The sequence below is a fragment of the Vidua macroura genome, chromosome 12, assembly GCF_024509145.1.
Source record: "Vidua macroura isolate BioBank_ID:100142 chromosome 12, ASM2450914v1, whole genome shotgun sequence".
Lineage (NCBI taxonomy): Eukaryota > Metazoa > Chordata > Aves > Passeriformes > Viduidae > Vidua > Vidua macroura.
In genome coordinates, this window is record NC_071582.1 from 7,703,110 (window position 1) to 7,722,890 (window position 19,781).

The 19,781-nt window shown below is 39.8% G+C and overlaps 1 protein-coding gene across 2 annotated transcripts in view; it reads left to right on the top strand.

Annotated features, from left to right (window-relative positions):
• Positions 1-311: 311 nt before the first annotated feature.
• The window catches only part of THSD4 (thrombospondin type 1 domain containing 4), a 243,561-nt gene continuing 224,091 nt past the window's right edge, over positions 312-19,781 (top strand). For both annotated transcript variants that reach the window (XM_053988291.1, XM_053988292.1), the window contains exon 1: positions 312-426. The gene's annotated coding sequence lies outside the window, so the exon portion shown is untranslated. The remainder of the gene's footprint in view (positions 427-19,781) is intronic.

Here is a 19,781-nt window from a genome sequence, read left to right on the forward strand (position 1 = left end):
CGGGGCAGCCCCGCCGGTGGGTCCCTCGCACCCCCCGCCATACGCCGCCTTACCCCCCGCACGCCCGCGCAGCGGCGGCGCTGGACGGTGCGGTGCCCTGCGCCTCCGCCTCGCAGGTTCCCCGCCGCACCTCGCCGCCGAGCTCCGGCCCGCCGCGGGAAGGCGGAGGGAGGGCGCTGCGCGGGGCGGCCGGCAGGTGGCAGCAGCCGGCGCGCGGCTCCTGCGCGGGCGGCGGGCGGGAGCGAGGGGAGAGGCTGTGGGTGAGCCCCGGAGCCGCCGGGAACCTGCTCGGGTCCTGCGGGGCTCCGGCATTCCCGGCCGAGGGCGCACCGCCTCCCATGCGCCGGGGGCCGCGCGGCTCTCAGCCCTCTCGCCCCCGAGAGCGCCTCGTCGCGGGGCGCCCGGACGGGACGCCGGCGCGGAGCGGTGAGTCAAGGCCCGGGAGGGCGGGCGCGCCAGGTGGGCGGTGGGCGCCGTGCCGGGGGGCGCGGGCAGTGCCGGGGCGGCGGTGCTCGGACCGGCGGAGCCCGAGGCCGCGCTGCGGGGCTGCTCCGCGCCGGGTGTGCGCTCGGAGCCGCGGCCCGCGGGCTCTCGCTCTGCCCCGGCTGCGGGAGCGCGTTCGGCTCTGCTCCGCTCCGCGGGATTCTTGCGCCGCGTGTTTTGGCTGTGTAAGTAGCCATTTCAAAGCTGCTCTCCTCGCACGCTCGGTTTCCAGGAGCTGCATCCAGAGGCAGCGTAAGGAGCTGCTTCCCTTTGCCTCGGTGTCCCACCAGAAGCCGTAGCTGCACGTAGCCTGAGCCGAATCCAGCAGTTTGTACGGGAGAGGGAAAGAAGTGGATAACTCGCCTCACGAAGAATGCGTGTTGCAATTGTTCTTGCTTGGGGCCAGATCTTTTGGTCTAACTAAGCACAGTATGCAAAGCATGAACCGTGCTTGGCGTTCGGTGTTTCTCTTCACGCTTTCCTGCCTCTGGCTTTGTTACCATCTCTCTAATTCTACCGACACTTGAGCTGTTTGTGCAAAGTTGTCAGGCTAGAGAGTATGCGCTGTAGCAGAGGAGAATCTTGAAATACCTTTTCTTCTCCAGCTGTGGCTTTACATTTTTGCAACTGTCAGTGTGTCCACACCTGTGTGTTTCATAGCTCTTGACACACTTGACATTAATTAATCCAAATTATTTTTTCCAGATTCTAGATACATGAACAGTTCAGAGAGGCTGGCAGCAGTGAGTCCCACAGCTTACTATGTTCTGTGGAAAAACTACTTCCTTTTGCTTCTTTTCATTTTTGTGCCTGATACTGTATGGACCTTATAAAATTAATTATGCTTGGTTTTTGCTCACTATCTCAGTGTTATTTCACAACTGTGTACTTTCATTATATGTCTACTTCAGCTATTCCTTATTTCAGGTTAAAGAATTCTTAGCTTTTTCATCACCTTTCTTCTGTATCTCTTGTCAGTGTAATTTCTCTTTTCTGTATTTTTTTAAATTTTTTCATAATTTTTTAAATCAAGGGATCAGCAAAACTGAGTTATATGCAAGAGTTCAATACAATAGGGTTATATAAGGGCATGATGATATCTGCTAGCAGAGATGACAGTTAATTTGGTGCATCAATATCGTGAATAGCCATCAAAATAATAGAAGTATTTGTAACTTGATGTGTCACCTGTTGATAAATCAGTGTGGTTAATTTTTTAAATCAGAAACCACTGTCTAATGCACTAATGGTTAGTAGCTCAATACAAGGGCATAAGGTTATGGATTAAATAGTTGCCTGATGAGCTCTTAAAATTCTGTCAGTCTGCTGTGCATGTTCTTCCTGTCCAAATAGCCCAAATCTGTCTGTTTATTGCTGTTTGTGGAACTGCCAATGCACTTGTAGAAAGTTGATCTACCAAGCTGTGGCTTGCCAACTTGGACTTCTTTCTGGTGTAAACTTAGTAGTAATCTACTGGTTGATGTGGTTTTCATCTATTCAGTATAATCAGGGATTTAAAATGAAACTGGATATTGCTGATATTCATTAGACACCTGCAATTCTTGATGCTTTCTTTTTCACCAGGGAACTTCATTTCCAGAGACTCTAGTGGGAGAATGGATTTAAGCAGACTAGGAGGAGAGACTGCCTTTAACAAGAAAAGTGCTGTAAAGTGAGCATTTTTAGCCAAGTTAGAAACATGAGGCCAGCTGGTATGGATTGTCATAGGGAGTCCTTCAAAGTGAATATAGGTAGGAAATATGGATTATTTATCATTATTGTGTCCTGAAGATAACTTATCAGGTTTTATCTAGGAGCAGGGCTAACCTCATGTCTTGCTGCTGCTAATTTTAATCTGAAAAAGCTCAATTGTAATTGAAGGAACAATTTGATTCCTGACTAACTCCCAGAAACACTTGGAGGTGTTGTATGGTGCAAGATTTCAGTCTTTCTGCATTTCATACAGCAGGTTCCTTCAGAGCCCCAGCAGATTTAATTGTAGAAAATTAATTAGGTTGCTCCCAGGCAGTGATGGGTTTTATGATCTCAGTACAAAATCCTTGGTTATGCTGTAGAACAAGCTGAATAACTGTGTTAGAAATGTGCATTAAATGAAGGCTGAACACAAAACAAGAAAGCAGGATCATCTTGAAGACTCATATTGGCCTCAGTGTGTGGCTCTGTGCAGACAGTGACCACAGAAAAGCTGCAGTCTCAGTTCTCTGTGACGTGACATCAGATGTGTGATATTCAGACTATTCACAGTGGCAGTTGTAGTAAAAACAGAGGTGAAGTGCTGGTCAGACATTTAGTGGTACTTGGGATTTTCTTTTTTACTTTGAGAATCAGATTTACCATCTACAGTGAAGTGCAGTCATTGCAGACACTTCTGTGGACATTAAATTCTGTACAAGACAAGTAAGGTTAAGTGGTTAAGCACTTAAAAAACCCAAGGAGCTCCAAAGTCAACGATGCATAAGCAATTTTAGCTGTGTCCCCTGTAGTGTTGTGTTATCATAACAAGCTTCAGGTTTGGAAGGTTGTTATTTTTTGCAAGTAGGAAAAAAAGTAGAAGAAAACTTACTGTGTCAAACCAACTTCTTAAAGAGTTTGGCCCTTTTGCCACAAAGTTGATAGGGAAAGCATTTTGTACCTTTGAATTGTGAAATGCTTCCAGTGGTAACAGTGCTGACTGAAGAACAGATTCTGTGACAAGTCTTGTTCCCTTGAGCAGGCACATATTAGTTAGTTAGTAGTTACTACTACATATTAGTAGTTCGGTTATTAGTTCTTTTGTTTTCAGACAGCAGCTCTGCCTGAACTAAATGCAGTTTGGACCATGACTTGGGTAGTTTTAAAGCTAATTAGGTTATGAATATATGTGGTTCAATATGTGACCAGTGAACATGGTTGCATTGTTAGCAGAATAAGTAACAGTGTTTTGCATTGCAATAGCTTGGTTTTTGTTCAGGATATTTAGTGCTTTATGCTAGATAATTCTGTACATGTATATTAGATTTTTAGGAAGAATGCATGGTTTAGTACTTCATTTAGAAGATTAATTAGAAGGATGTTAAGCAGATATAAAAAAATTGATTAACAGAATGATCTGATGGCCCTGATTTTACCTCATATGTTACTCTGTATAAAGGAAGCAGAGCTGAGACCATGTACTTTAATGTTGCCTGGTTACTTTTTGTTAATTTTTATTCTTTGTGTTAGTGACAATAACAGATTCAAATTCTGTAATTTAAACCAACCCAGTTTTCCCCTCCTGGAATGTTCTGTCCCACCCATTTTTCTCTTGGGGACTTGAGTGTCATGTCACACATCAAATTTGTGTAACCCCTGCAGGGTTATGGCATTCCCAGAGATGGGTCAGTTCATAATTCTGGTTGCTGTTAAGCAGTCAGCACTTGTCAGCACCATGTACTGACATCTGTTACTTATTTTTTAAATGGTGGTACCAAGTGTTAAATGTGGGGCTTCTCCACAGGAGCTGTTCTGGCACTAGAAATGCAGATAGGATCTCAGTCCAGTCCTTGTGAGGGCAAGTAGCCCTGTGGGCTGCTGAGGTGATGGACATGTGAGTTCCTGGAATGTGGGCTTCTGGTTTCAGCACTCCATGGGCTGCTCTGTGCTGCTCATCGAGGCCATCGGCATCTTGCTTTATCTCTGAACTTGTTCCTTTATCTCTGAACTAGGTATGATAATTACAGGATGTTGGTCAACTGTTAAATTTCCTGAAGATAGTTTGCATGCAAAGATACTAAAAAAAAAGTCATTTGAATAAAAAATATGCATTGTACATAAATGAACCCAAATTATGTAGTATGTGCTTCATAGGTTTATTACTGTGTTTCTCTAAATCACAGCCTAAGGTCTTGCTTGTTGGCTATTTCACATCAGTCCTTTGCTGCTGCTACTACTTGGCATCCCACTTCAGTATTTATTTTGGTCTTGGTTTTGGAATTTCCCTTCACAGGAAGATTCCAGGCTCCTTATATGGAAAAAATTATTTTTAAAAATTTACTTTTTCCATCAGTTCTGTAGATTTTTTTCTCAGTGCAAAAGCCACTATCTCTTTTATTTAAAGCTCTGGTCTAAGAGCCAGTAAAGTCAAGGAAAAGGTTATCAGCAACTTCAGTGTCTTTCGGATCAGGCCACTCCCACCTGATGTGCTCTTGTCATTGGAAAGCAGGACCACTGATTTCAGCCATGAGTTTCCAGTGTTTTCTTTGACACTACAAGAGTTAGTAACTTGTTCTTTAACTTGACAAGTTATACTTATTGTATAGTTGTTTCCAGGAACTGGAGCCTTTGGAAGACTCTCTGGGTACCAGAAAAATATTTAACTTACAGGACTTGGTAGGGATAAAATTTATCCCTTTGCAGAGGAACCACTTGTTTGTAGCTGTGATCCTTTATTCCCCTTCCTATAAGACTGCTGTGAACTCATGAGTTATATATAGCCATACATGATTAAAGGTAGAGAGAAATACAGAAAACTACCATTTTTTGAGTGTTATTTTTGTTGATTTAGCTTTGCTTACTTGTGCTTTTTTCCTAAATCCAACCTTTTTAAAATACAAACATTAATAAAGGAATAGTTCCTTTTAGTAAATCCAAGAGATAAGTGCTGTGACAACAGAAGTTCCAACTTCTGAACTTTCAACTTCTGAACTTTTTTTATCTTTGACTGGGTTGTATTGACCTCTTCTGGTAACAAAATGAAGTTTAGCAGAGAGACCTGGTAGTGAGCAGACTCTCCCAGTTTCTCTGTTGATGAACTAGCAGGGCTGATGCGACACCTTGGACCTGGCTTGCCCAAGAGGTGGGGCAAGGTCAGTCCTTCGGGACTGCATGGCCTGGTGAGATAAGAGAACAGGAGGAGAAGGCTTCCCAAAGTGAAGTGTTTGTTGGGAGCCTGAGGATACTGTCTGAAACACTGATAGAAGTACTGTGGTTTCCTGCTTGTTCCCTTTTATGTGACTCATGATATCTGAGTTGGAATGTGTTTTCTTTGCTCTGGTTTTGGGAAAAGGATGGATAAAGAAGCCCTTTTTAAAAGTCCTTCTTCATGAAACCTGCTTCTTGGTGAAAAACATCTGTTGTGCTTGGCCTTGCTGGATCAGCACTTGGATATATGTGAGCATGGATACTACTCCCCCAGGAGAAAAACGTCACTTGGATACTTGAATATTGTATGACTAAAATCTGTAATCCTGAATCAGGCGGATTCCCCTGATACTCCCCTTGGATTAGCTGCAGAGAAGTGCATGGAAGGACAAACCTATCTGTAAATGGCAAATTCAGCAAAACTATTGACACTAATCTGAGAGTAAATGTTGACTTGGAAAGTATTCAGATATCCTGGATTTTTTTCCCACAGTAAAGGTGATTGCTGTAGTCCTGACTTGGTAACATCAAACCATTAGTTGGTTGTGCATTATACTTACAGTTTTGTTTGGTTATTTTTATCTAAAACATGTAGTTTCTACGAAAGTAAAAAAAAAGAAAATATTTTTGCTTATCAGATTGGCAAAGAGAAGCAAGAGCCTGTCCAATCCCACCCTGCATAATTACAAGAAAATGTCATCCCATGACACAAGCTGCCCAAAAGAGTGATAAATTGTATGGAATGGATGCAATTACTTAATCTGGCAGAAATGAAAGCTGTCTCATTTTCTTGTAGTTCTGTGGAGCTGCATTCAGCAGCTGGGAAAGTGAGTGGGGAATAGTGGGCAAACCTCCTTGCTGATTTTCAGGGGCTCTATGTGAAATTGAAGCACTTTACTAAACCAGCATAAGAATAAGGATTTAAAAGAATAGAGTGTGTTAACCATTAACTGCTAGTATTGTTCAGTTTTGTTGGCCCAGGAAATACTGTTCATGTGTTGAAACACAGGGGTTAAGGCAGGATGTCAGTTTTGATTTTTTGGTAATGATAAGCAGCCATTAAAAATATAATTTCTTATACTCCTTTCCTTCTTTGTGCATTGCTTGTAGTCATTAATACATATTGCACACCAGAAAGATTCTCTTTTTTCCTTTCTTTCTTACTGCCCCCCTTCAGTTCAGAGATTTAGGCAATTGGAGTACTTTTGTTTCTCCCCATAGGAATGTTTACAGTGTTGCAGGATCAGGTTCAGATTTATTACATAGGCACTCACAGTGCTGCTGTAATTAATTAGTTGTCATAAAATTGTGCCTTTTGCCTGTGTTTGTTGCTGGCCAAATTCATCACACCATGGCTGAATGCAGTGATAGTTGAGAGCATGTTCAAAATTTAAATAATAATAACTAAGAATTATTTTAAGCAAGAAACAATCCTTATGCAGTTTTGAATCATGAGGGCATGAAAGGGTGAAATGTTTTTGCTGCTTTCATACTGTTAAAATTTGACATAAACTATCATTTTCTGATTTCTTTTGAACCATAGTGCTTGTGATTTAGTTGTGATTGTTTCTACTGCTTTGAAATGGGAATGGAGGAGAAACTGTTTCGAAATGTATCTTCCTGGCACTTGAAGATTCAGAAAGGGTTTATTTCTGCTTTTTGTTTTGCTGTTTTCCTAAAGTTGTGTTAGAAGGGCTTTTCAAAACTCTGGGCTTTGCAAAATGCCTGTTTCCTCAGACCATACAGATGTTATGTTAAAACAGGGAGCACAGTGTGAAGCAGTGCCCAGAGTGATTCCATTCGAGTTGCATTCCTTTCAGCAAGTCTTCACCTATCTCCAACAGTGAGTACTCAAATAGAAGATTAAAAGTCACTATATAAGACTGTCTGACTCCAAGCAGTTTGTGCAACAGCAATAGACTCTGATTAAAAAACCCCAAAAGACAGCATATGAAATTTGGTCACCCATTTTTAAAAGATCACTTTATCATCTCTGGCATGCAGATTTTATAAAGCAGCAAATGAAGTCCACAGTGTTGGAGGAGTTACTTGGTTTCCTTTGCCAGTGTTTCGTAATAGGCTGTTCTTGTTGTCATGCAGATTCAAGAAGTGTCACGTTCATGTTTTCAGTCCCTGTTTTCCAGTTTGCAGACACATGGGAAGCACTGAGTGACGTCAGGTGAGGGTCAGTGTGCTGTAATAATCTGCCCTCAACACAAATAACCTCAGGCTCTACTGCCAAGAGATGACCTTTGATTTCTTTTTACCTGATGCAATAAGTGTCCTATTCACTCTGCTTAGGCCAAGTCCCAGCCACTTGAATAGATTTTCTTGAGCAGGAATGGTTATGAAAGTCCCAAAACTTGGTATAAGGGTGGCAGAGATTTCTGGATTGTAGATGACTTTGATACACTGAATTAGGTTTGGCTGTTAATGTGGTCAGAAGAGAGAAGTGACTTCATTGTGACTTGCACAGCTGCCAACTCTGAAACTACCACTATGAAGTACAGTTTCTAAGCTGCATCTGATTAACAGGGATAGTGAGCAAAGTTAAAACTTTTGTTATATACAGACAGAAAAGAATACCTTAATCTGAAATGTCAGTGACTGTAGATACAGCCAAAAGGCTGGATATGCTGTCAGTGAGTGGACCTGTATTGTGGTAGTCACACTTCCCCCTCTAGGTATCCTCCTAATCTGCTATGTTGTTAAACTGTGAGGTACAGGGTCTCACTAATCTAAGTATAATAATTTTGCTCAAACTGCTGTGTTGCAAGTGTGTTGGGGCTACCTTATTCTGAATAAGTAGCGTATGGCTAAATGGGGAGGCAGGATAGAGTCACCTCTTTACCATGCAGTGACTAATAGTACTGATGGTTTCCACTACTCTGTTAAAAAGGGGTTTTCTTTAACCTACCTTTCTTTGCAAGCGCATACAGGAATTACAGGGCAGTATGGTATTTCTTACTGTTTTTTCTCTTCAACCCTTCTGGCTTTTGCAGATACAAGAGTGGGTACTTGTGTTCATTAGCTCTGGTGAATGACTTTTCAAGTAGCAAAGTTGATTCAGTTCTTTCAAAGTCAGACTACAATCATGTCTTACTCCTGCTCTCTAAGCAAGCCTCTATTGGAAGCAGTATCAAGTTTACTTATAGGCTGAGAAAAACTCAAGACTAGAACCTGACCTGGAAAGGAAAACTGGAAGTCAAAGAGGCATCTTCCTGACTTGTTTAGGTTTTTGAATGATGCTACTAGCAAGGGTGACAAGGGCTGTTGGTGATTCTGCAAGGTTGGATCTTTTATCTGTCAACCATAAATTCATTCTTCACAGACCACTGGATGGCATCTTCCAAACTATACATTTCCTAATAGGGAGATTTTGATCTGCAGCTGGTGAAAGGTTTCGACTTCTCTGCTCACTGAATGATAGCCCAAGATTCCTTGAATGTATGACTATCTTTGTGTTTTTTGTCAAGGACTGGTATCTCCTGTAGGAGTGTAACAGTTTGTGCCGTTTACACTAAATGGACTGAAATACTAACTGTCATCTAGACCACCAGAGCACATGAGGCATAGCAGAAAGACAAGATTTGTAGGATGGCTAAAATCCCTTTCAAGCTGACAGGATAAGAATAAACAGCTCCCTCTCCCAACACTTAAAGGATCTTACAGTTCAGCTTTAAAATGCAGGAGGCTGAAGGGTTCACCACATGGAGGTTATTATTGATACAAGCATTAGGATATTTCTGGAACCTGGACCAAATAAGGACTTCAGGAAAATGATATTCAGTCTCAGCATCAGTCTTGGGGGTAGAATTGAAAATGTAAATTGTTTCTGAATTTCTGAACATGGGGATTTTACATTTCTTCAGCTGTCACTAATCATGCTGAATATTAATTTCTCTTTCTTGAAAAGACACAAGGATAGTGTTGTTTGTCATCTTTACTAATTAAAGCTTAGTAACTTAGATTTTTCCCTTTTTTCTCCATTAACATCATATTCCCATAGAAATGAGATGCACCTCTGCAGATGTACCCCTTTAAGTGGTAAAGGCTTGGCAGCACAATTGGCATGTGATGCTACTATCTTGGTTGCCAGTCCAGTTTTGGAACTGAAGTATTTGTAAGATTCTATATATATCAAGCCCAGCAGATAAACATATTGAATGTCTGTGTTGTTGTGCTGGAGACCTCATCTAAATTTTATTGTGGATGAAAGCTAAATAGACCTCTGTAAAACAGTTCTTCAGTGTGTTCTCTGAGTCATCCCTGTATTTACTTGCATTTACAATTTAATATTTGCAAAATATGTACAAGATAACTTACTGCCATTCTTCCAGCTGCCTGTCAGAGTTCCATTGATAGTTTATTGTTTCACGTTGGGTTGAAGTTCCCTGGTATTCTATTTCAAAATGATGAAAAAAATACTTAATTTCACAGTGCTCTTGCAAGATCTCTTATTAGACCTATTATTCATCATTATGTAGAAATATAAAAGAAAACAATAAATCTTCAAATTCCATTGTTGCATTTCTGTACCAGTATGTGGGAAGCCTCACATCAGAGAAAATTTTAATCAGAAATAAATCAGAATCTCATCATTCTTATAGTAATATTTAATAACAACACAATTTAGACAATCTTGCACAACTCATTCATTTCAAGATGTTTCAGGAGCCTAGACTCTGAAATGCACAATGAAGATTTGTAAGCTACACAGTGAGCTGTTTTTCTGTCCATGATCTAGCAGTTTTCTATACTTCCTCTTAAAAAATAAAACATCCAAGTCTTACTACTAGGTATATGACATTTCCTTGATGCGAACAGTTGATTTTTTTATGCTTTATTGAGAAAAGGTCTGTTCAGCAGTTACCAGGATGACACAAAAATCTCAGCACTGTTTATTTTGGACATGTGTCACTTATTTTTCAGTGGTACCTGAGAAGTTCTACATCCTTGTGTCTGGCCTCTGGTCAGTTGAAGCCTTGTGTTGCTCTCATGTACTGAAACTATTTAGCAAGTGTTTAGTGCCCAAATTACCAAATGCTAGAGGACAAGGTGTTGTTTGAATGTTTAGGATGGTGCACCTGTGCCCCTCCATGCCCCATACAGTACAGCACAGCCAAGCTGTTGCTCAGCTTTTTTATGACAGCTGAATTGAACACAGCTGATTGAAGTGAAGCCCAAGTCATGTAGGAATTGCACAATAGAAAAGAGAAATCTCTTCTTTTTGCCAAAATAAAGCAGTTTGCTGACTGCAGAAGAGGACTTTCATCATGTTTAGAGTCTATTACAAAAGCCTGGGTTACTTTTTCTTGGACATTTGTTAGTACAAAATGTCTGTCAGTGGGTACCCGTGGTGTTTTTCTTCCAGTTTTGGCGGTATTGAAATGTATGTTAAAACACTTGTCCTTGAAAACTTGAGTAGAAAAGGATTTGATGAGTTATTTTGGGATGTGTGCCCACATTAATCTCCATTAGAGAAAGCAGAGGAGTCAGTGGTCTGCAGTGCAGCCCTGCACTGAAACACTGGGGATAGTCCTTGGGCTACCAGGACATTGTTCTTTTGCTGCCAAACTGCAGGGGAGAGAGACAAGTGGGGTTGTGGCCTGGCCATTTCTATCCATTTATAAATGTATTTTATTGCTAAGTGTATGGACTGATAAAGTGACACAGAATTGCCTTGCTTTTACCTGTACTAACAAACAGGTTTGGGTTGGGTTTCTTTGGGGTTTTTTCCCCTAATTTTTCTTCTGTGTCAAGGACCCATTCAGTCTTGAGGGAATGCCAGCCTTACTTTAGAATGCCTAACCCAAGGCAGAGAGCTACATAACAGGCAGAGAAATCTCTGAAGTTGCCCAGAAATGGTTTTTATCCCATTTATAGTTTAGTACATCAAGAATAATGCTACAGAAGCCCTTGGAGTCACTGTAGCTGAAGTTTGAAATTGAATCCCAAGGATATTTCTGCTAATTTCAATAGGATGCCTGTGTTGTATTTATAGGTACATGTTCCAGTTAGTAACTGTTCCTCTGCATAGAGTTTAACTTTAGAAAATTAAACATCTCTGATGATAGTGGATATGAATAGCTGCCCAGAAGAGAAATACTGAGTCATTCTTGACAAGTCTGTTTTCTCTGGTAACTGGGAGATGCAAAGTGATCTCTTCCAAGGACTAAGAAGGCTTGGCTTAGCCATAAAAGATTGGCTAACAAGTTTAAAAGTGATTTGGTTTGACTTTGCAGTGTCCCTGTACTGAAACACTTCTATCCTTGTCTGCTGTGGATAATATAGGAATATTCCCAGAAAGCATTGTTATTTGGAGGTATTACTTATGCAGAGAGATGGTTCCCACTGATACAGCAAAGAAAATATTTCATTTCTGAATAAGCAAGCAAAGATTACAAGTCCACATCTCATACTGTCCTCCATGTTGTGTTCTGACACTGGTCACACCTCAGAAATCATGCCCATAGAACAGAAGAAACTGTAAAAGTTCATATTTTGAGATGGTAAGTGTTCAGGTAATATGATGGGGAGAATTTTTTTAAATTAAAAAAAATAAAATATGAGGACTGTGATATATTTAAACCTTCCTCTACTGCTTAATTCCTTCCTTAGGAAGTCATAGCTATGAAGTTCAGGATTTTTATATTGTCAGAAATGTTTCTGTGAGTTCACAGAGGAATTGCTGACTCCTTTTACTCTCCTGTTATTGTGAATCAGCTCTAATTTATGGAAAGGGTAGTTTACATCAGTTTTTCTATTTGTGTTGGAGCAATGCAGAGAGTTAATTGTGGTAGGCTAATGACACACACATCTATTTAACAGTAAATGAAATATTTCTTTCAGAGGGTACATTAGCAACAGGAACACTTGTTCTTCACCTATAAATGATGTTGAATGTTGCCTAATACTTTAAAAATTATTCTCTGAGGCACAGTTTCCTATATTTTATCCTTTCTTTTACTACATGGAGGATATTGATGCTTAGGCATGTATTTACAATGTTTCTTGAACACCATTCTCATGGGAAGCAGTTTAAAAAAAGGAAAAAAAGGAGTTGTGTCTGCTAGACAGACATTCTTATTAAACAGATGGGTGAAAATCCTATTTCCTTTTTGCAAAAGGAAGGTATCTTCTAACTTCACAATAATTATATAATACACATGATTTTTACATAATGAGAGGAGTGTCTCCCAGCTGCATTACTAAGAAATAGCTGATTATACTCCTGAAATATGTTGTGTTTTACTTTCCTTGTACATGTGCCTTCAATTAGCTTTGCTGAAATATTTGTTTTCTTTGACCTTTTTAAACAGGGTGTGTTACAACTCTCTGAGTGGAGCTGGTGGGTCCTTGGTTTTCATGCAAAAGACAGGAGGTCCTCTGAGCCACCAGTTGAATGCTGTTGGGAGCCTGTGTTTTGAAGGCAGACTAGGAAAAAGCTTCTTACTTTCAACCTTTCTTCAATTCTGAAAATGGCCTTCATTAAAGAAGGTTCAAGATTAAATTTTCTTTTCCTCTTCTGAAAAGAGCATACTTAAAGTTAATTTTCTTTGACATATTTACAGGTGAAGAAATCAGTATGGCTAACAGAGGCTCTAAGAAATTTCCATTATTCTTAGTTGTTCTGAAATGCAGTTAGATGCCTTGCAATATCAGTATCATTAAGATTTCTATTAAATAAATAGATTTGCAGATTCACATTTCATTTATAATCCTTCTCTCAGTTGTTTCCATCAAGGGCATTCTAGCTACCAGTCAGAGCAGTTTTAACTGAGTTTCTACAAAATGGAGTGTCAAAACAGTACCTGAACCAAATCTAAAGCACCACTCCACCTACTTACACTTGGTAGAAAAGTATTTAGATCAGGAACTTATTGAAAACAGATCTGTGCCGTTACTGCTCATTTTGTAGGCAAGACTCTCAATGTTCAATCATAGCAGTGTTCACACAGATTTGTTTCTGTGGTTTTGTTACTTTGCTTGTAATAGCAATGAGGGATTCACCTTTTTTATATTAATGCTTATAGAGATTTCAGGTATCGCTACCAGACTTTTTAGGCTGTTCAATGTTATTTTTTTCCATATCTGTCTACATCAGTAATCAGATAAGTGTTGATCAGGATTATTGAATGGTTAAGAAAGATGGTTTAATGAAAAGCATTTTAAACATGTAATCTCCCCCTTCCTCTTACATGTTCAGCCCCTTCTACATTTTTGGTTTAGAACATTCAGATTGTAGCAAAAAGCTCTTTACAAGGAAAGGAAAATTCATTAAAATACATATAATGTGTTTCGTTAGATGAGGTAATGATTTCTAATATGTAGAGCTCTGATGGCTTTCATGGTTTTCAAGTGCTGAAACTGCCAGAACCTTTCAGTTCTCTGGGGTGGTTAAGTGTGGAACAGAGAGTTCTAAATGGTTGTGTGTGCAGTGGGTGTTAGTGGATCTGTAGGAAAGGGAATATTCAGCCACATTTACACAGCACAAGTGGAATATGCCAGTTGAACATTGAGTAAGGTCTTTTATATGGGAACAGATCTGCTCAGCCTCTGCACACTTGTCTTATATAAGGTCTTTCCAGTTTGTTCTGCACTAGTTATCCACAACAGCTATGACAAAAGTTGAAATTCTTTAAACCGGTGAATGATGACAAGCTGGTGTCAAGATTCTTACAGTACCTCTTTAGACAGAGAAGGGAAGGTAAAAAACCAACCACCATGTGGTGGCTAAGTACAGTTTTAAAACTAATGCCAGGGATTTGCAAAATTGCACAACCTACCACTTTGAAATCATGAAATGAACTTAAGATAGGTTCGCAATTGTTTCCGCACAGTTGCATCCCAAAAATCTCTTTGTCAATTTGGAGGGTGATATGATCTCAATTTGGTGATTCATTTTGTGTTTTGCATAATTGTCCTTTGCCTGGAAACTGCACATGAGAACTTTGCACGCAGTAAGCTTTTGTAAGAATTATCTAATACTTTCAAAAGGTAAAAAAGGGGATAAAATCAGATTAACAAAGAAATTTTGGTGCAGCCTGAATCTTCAGAAAGGATAATTGCTCTGGGTTATTAGTTCAAAGATGTAAAAAAGAACAACTAATTCAGTTTTTCTGACACTTGATTTTGTGTTTTCTGGACTCTTTTTAAAGTTTGGTAAGTCTGAGCTCCACATAAACTATCCTTTCAGAGTTTGGTGATTGTATATCATGTTAGAATTACTAATCAATTTAGCACTGCTATTCCAGTGTGTTTTCTTTGCAATTGAACTGGCTGTCAATTAGCTAACTGTGTGTCATATTTTATACAACAATATACTTTAATTGATTATCAGACCCATGGTCTTAAATCCATATTTAAGCCAATTATTGAGTTCAAGAAGACTTTAGTAAATTTTAGACCAGGCTCATTATTGCTATCCTTCCAGTTTTATGATATTTTTATTACTAGTATACATTCAGCAAATATATAATCAGTGTTGTGAACAAAGTTGAAGAAAAATTAAAAGAAGCAAATCCTACTACTCAAATTTGACTGCAACTCATGACCTATAAGCATGCACTTTTCTGCTTCTCCCCTTTACTTACAAGATTGTCTGAACTCGTTTGATCTTAAATTACATAGTCTTCAAGAAAGATGGAAGCAAATTGTTTGAATTGTGGCACCCTCCAGAATAACTACGTTTTTAAAAGCCAAAATTTGCATTTTGGTGAATGGGTGTTTTTGGAAATTGTGTGTACGGTTACTGTTGGATTCTGCCACCTTTGCCTCCTAGATTTTCAGAGAACAATTCAATATCACAGGGTCGGATGCTGAATAATCGAGTTACATAGTTCTTCCACTGAAATCCAGCCAAATGTGCTGAATTTGCTCTCTAAGAAGCGAAACATTTGCTGAATTACGGCTCTAGGAATGGGACCAAGACTCCCGAGTAGCCCAGCGTGCTACTCCGTTACTGCTCTGTTGAGGTTTTGGGTGCCCTGTGTGGAAGCCGGGGCTCCCGGAGAGCGCCGCTCCCGTTCCCCGGGCGGGGCCGGGCCCCGAGCGCTGCCCGCCCGGCCTGGGGGACTCAGCCAGCCCCGAGCCGCGGCTCCGGGGGCTGCGCTCGAACACAGCTGCCCAGGGGATGCTGCGGTTCGTGGAGCACACTTACTGGACTCCCTGCGTGGGAGATTTCAGGCAAAGAAAGGAAAACTGGATCTTGATCAAGCTTACACTGGAGACAAGCACTGAGCTTTCTTGGGCTGCGGTAGTTCTGGGCACACCCAGGAGAACCTGAAAGTTCTCAAAGCATTTGAAATGAAAAAGAAAGGTACCTGCAGGGTTAGGTGGAGCAACTTGCCGTTTTTGTTTAAATAAAACGTTTTCTCCGTGTAAATATCAGAACTTTTCATCAGATCTAATGCTAGATTTCTCTTTTATGCATCTTTCAGAGACAAGTGTATGTTTTAATGTGAAGAGATTAAAACTCTGGTGGTAGGTGTCAACAGCTGCAGTTCAAGCTGTTGGATGTATGCACAAATTATGTAGCTAGATAAACCTGGCAAACTGTGAGTGCTTTATCAAAGTCTTGCAAATGTAGTGAATTTTGGATGCAATCCAAAGGACTTGCACTGAACATGATTTAATAGATTTGAACAACTAAACCAACAGATACACTATACTTTACAAATGTGCAAGGCAGCAGATTCAAAGGCAGTCTTAAAGGGTGTGATATTCTCTTTAAAGCATTTCTAGATATTCTTTATTTATGATTACCCCCCACCACCCACCCAAAACCAACCAAACAAGCAAAAAACTGCTAAAAACCAAAAAAAAAACCAAACTAAAACCAACCAACCAAACAAAACCCAAAATGATAATTTTTCCTGAGTGAAACATGACTTTGAAGAATGCTCAATTTTCATACCTGCTTCAAGTTGCCATTGCCAGTAGCTGGCAAGATACATAATCTGACCAAAAAGATAAATACTGAGGGAAATTGAAGTTGGCTTCATATATATGTAACTCACCAAGGTAGAAGAGGCTAAAAGCTCAGAGCACTTCTGAACTTGGTTGAGTTACTGTCTGTTTCTATATGATAAATCTCACATTCCTGTTGTGAGTTAAAATAGAGGAGCTTGGATTGTTTAAGTAGGTCCTGTACACATGCACATGTTCAGGAGTTTCTGTTACAGCTAATACAAAGTTGCAGATGTATGTGTTGACAGGGCTTACAAAAAGTATGGATTGATGCTAAAATGACACAGGAATTCATGGAAGTGAAATACCATCCACTCTCAATGCACAAAGGGCACAGTCACATGAAAAAGCCACATGTGAGTAGTCCCATGATAATTAAGAAGTTGGGATAACACTGGCTTCCGGCAAAATTTCAAACCTCTTACTAGGAAGATGTTTCTTGAAGTTAATTAGCTGAAGGGTAACACTTACCTTTGACTTCTCAGAAGCATTTTCTTCCTCTTTTCTTAATTTTCTGTATCTGTGGTGTCTGTCCAGATAATTCTGTGTATTGTGTCATTTAACTCTCTGAGAAATCTTTTTTTTGTACTTATCAGCAAATTTCTGTGATTGCCTATGAGCCTATTAGATTAGTTTTTTTACTGGCCATCCACACCCCTTTTTGAAATCTCCACTACAAATTAATATTTTTATTGTCTAATGTTGTGAGAAAGAGTCTGGGTAAATATCAAGTTAAGGGATGGTTATGATTGGCTCATTGCTTGGTAGGGTAACTGCTGAGACAGCAGCAGCAGTTGGAAGGTGTTACAAGCACTCACCTGCAGTGTGAAAGGGGAGGAGACTTAAAGCAGGGTTCTTTAATCATTTCTGTGACCTAGTGCACATTTTATTATATGCAATGAAACACTTCTCCCTTTCATTGTCACCCCGTGGTTCTGGAGAGGTTTGTATTCTATTCCATCCTGTGAGGTTGTTGGTTGGTTTACTTGAGTGGTTTTCTGGGAGGGTGTGTTTTTGTTGGGTTTTTTTTCCCTCCACCCAGTTTCGCAGATCAATCTTGTTTTTATCCAGCTTGGAAGTGAAATAGGGAACACTGCTGAAAAGTCAAATGTTTTAATGCAGTGAAGAAAGTCTTGCTGACTTCTCTTCTGTGAAGCAGAAGAGTGTGAGTTGTTCCAGTTAAGAAATTAATATATATTCTGCTGTATGCAGGGTTACTACAGAGTTTTTTGCTAGAAAGGTCTATAGTGCTTTTCAGCCCCTTCTGGGAAGGCAGTTTGACTTTTACAATTCAAGACTTATTGAACACAAGTACATTTCATCAGGCTTTTGAAAGTTTCCCTGCCAAATTCATGTTACTCAATCCCAGTGTTAACTGTGTAGCCATTTCAGGTATTCATTTTGCCCTGGATCTTCTGGAGGGAAAATGATTGTCACATTTGCACATTTTCATATCAAAGATACCACTGCCAAAATGACATGCCTTTCAGTAGGCTGTAAGCACCTAAGCTCTTAAACAATCTGGAAAACAATCTCTTAAAGTCACTTAAATATTTAGCAGTTTTTACACTATGTGCTACAAATTATATTTCAAAAGAAATGCATCTATGAGTTGTGGTAAGAGGTGTTTTGCAAAAGGCATTGAAATGTAGCTGAAAGTAGAGTTAGTAATGCAGCCTGCCATTGACAATGAAGATACAAATGAACTGAAAAAATTGAAAACATATGCATGGACTTCAGGCACTGTTTTTAAGAGCAACCTCCAGAAACACTCTGGTCCTTCTCCTGTTTCTTTGCAAAACTAGATCTATCATATTATCTTTCCTGTTTTTCAAACGAGGTGCAGTTTATAGAAGGGATTAGGGAGTGTATATTGCTTTTTCAATGTTTTTGTATCCCATAGCAGTGTCCTTTTGAGACTGTGTCACTCCATACAAGGTTGTTGGATGAAAAGATTATTGTGGAGTGAAAAATCTGAAAGAGAGTACATCTGGAAAAAAACCAAGATGATAAGAACTTGATACCATGTTGATTACAATCCATGTTACAGACAGATTCTCCATCTTCAATAAGTGATATAAACAACTATTGTACCTCAGTATGCCTGGTAATTAAGAGTGAGGTTGTAGGCAGAGAGACATTTATTTCCTTCTCAGTTCAGAATTAGTAAATCCTGTGTTAGGGGATCTGTCTGAATGCCTGGTGGTGGTGCTGGATGTGTAGACTTGCCTAATGTTTAAAGGAATACAGCTTTTACTGAATGTGCTAAAATCTCAAACGGTGTGAACTGTTGCAGGAGATCCAGACTAAAAATCTATTTTCAGAAGTGCTTCCCATCTTACAACAAGCCAATTTTACAGTGTTAAGTAGTGAAAATGGTGAAGAAGTTTGAGAAAACCTCTGAGATCTACTGGCAACTGTGAAACTGCAGGAGAGGATGAAGCTTAGCTCAGCCTTAGTGCTTTCTTCTCAGGACTAACTCAAACCTGTTACATATGGAATTTTTGTTGTGATGCTTTCCCAAGTACTCAACTTTTAATGCCTTCCATTTAAAAAACCAAACCACCAAATCATTAATCAATTGTGGAATTCTCTTTTGATGATGTTACAAGTATTTTGGGATTTCCTAAACCAAATTTGTTGTTGTTTGATTTTTAGGAGAGGATGGGGAATATTTAACCTGTCCAGTTACCTGCAAACAATCTGCACTTTCCTAGCAGCAGGATCTGTCCTTTATCTAACTGCACATTTCTTACGTTCTTGTCAGTCCTGTCCCATTCTAGGCAGTTTTCAACTATCTGGCTGTCTGACAGAAATTGAGAGCACTTTATCTGTGAACAGCAATGTTCTCTTGTTTCTCTTCACTCCACTGCAATTCAGCATGTAACCACTTGTAAAGGGAAAGATAGACAGTCGTTGACCAAGTTTAGAAATGTATGATTTATGTTCTAATAGTGTTTTGTTTCCTCTTTTCCTCCCTCCTTGCCACTCTCCCACCAGCCATTCTGATTTATGCTGTATTTCCCTACTGCAAGGATCTCTTTCCCGTCCGAAAATCCTGGTGCATTTTCGATGCCAAATATATGATTTCAAATTTAATAAAATAAGAACTTCCCAGAGGTCTGAATATTTGAGATTATTTACAAACAAATGAAAGTGTGTTTGGGTAATCCTCCCAAGGGCTGGTAGGGTTTCTGTGTGTTCACGGTAGGTGTGATGCACTAACAGTAGTTAGAAATAAGTAGTTAAATTTATACTCAGAATGCTTTTTAACTGCAGATTTCCTCCTTGACTGTGGGCAAGGCATTTAACTTCATTGTGGGCAGGTTTCCATCTGTAGTAGAGGAAACAATGCTGCTCTTTAGTTTTTTTCTGCAAACTATAAGCACTCGCAGAGTCATCCTTGCATTGCTCTCAAGGTGCAGAGT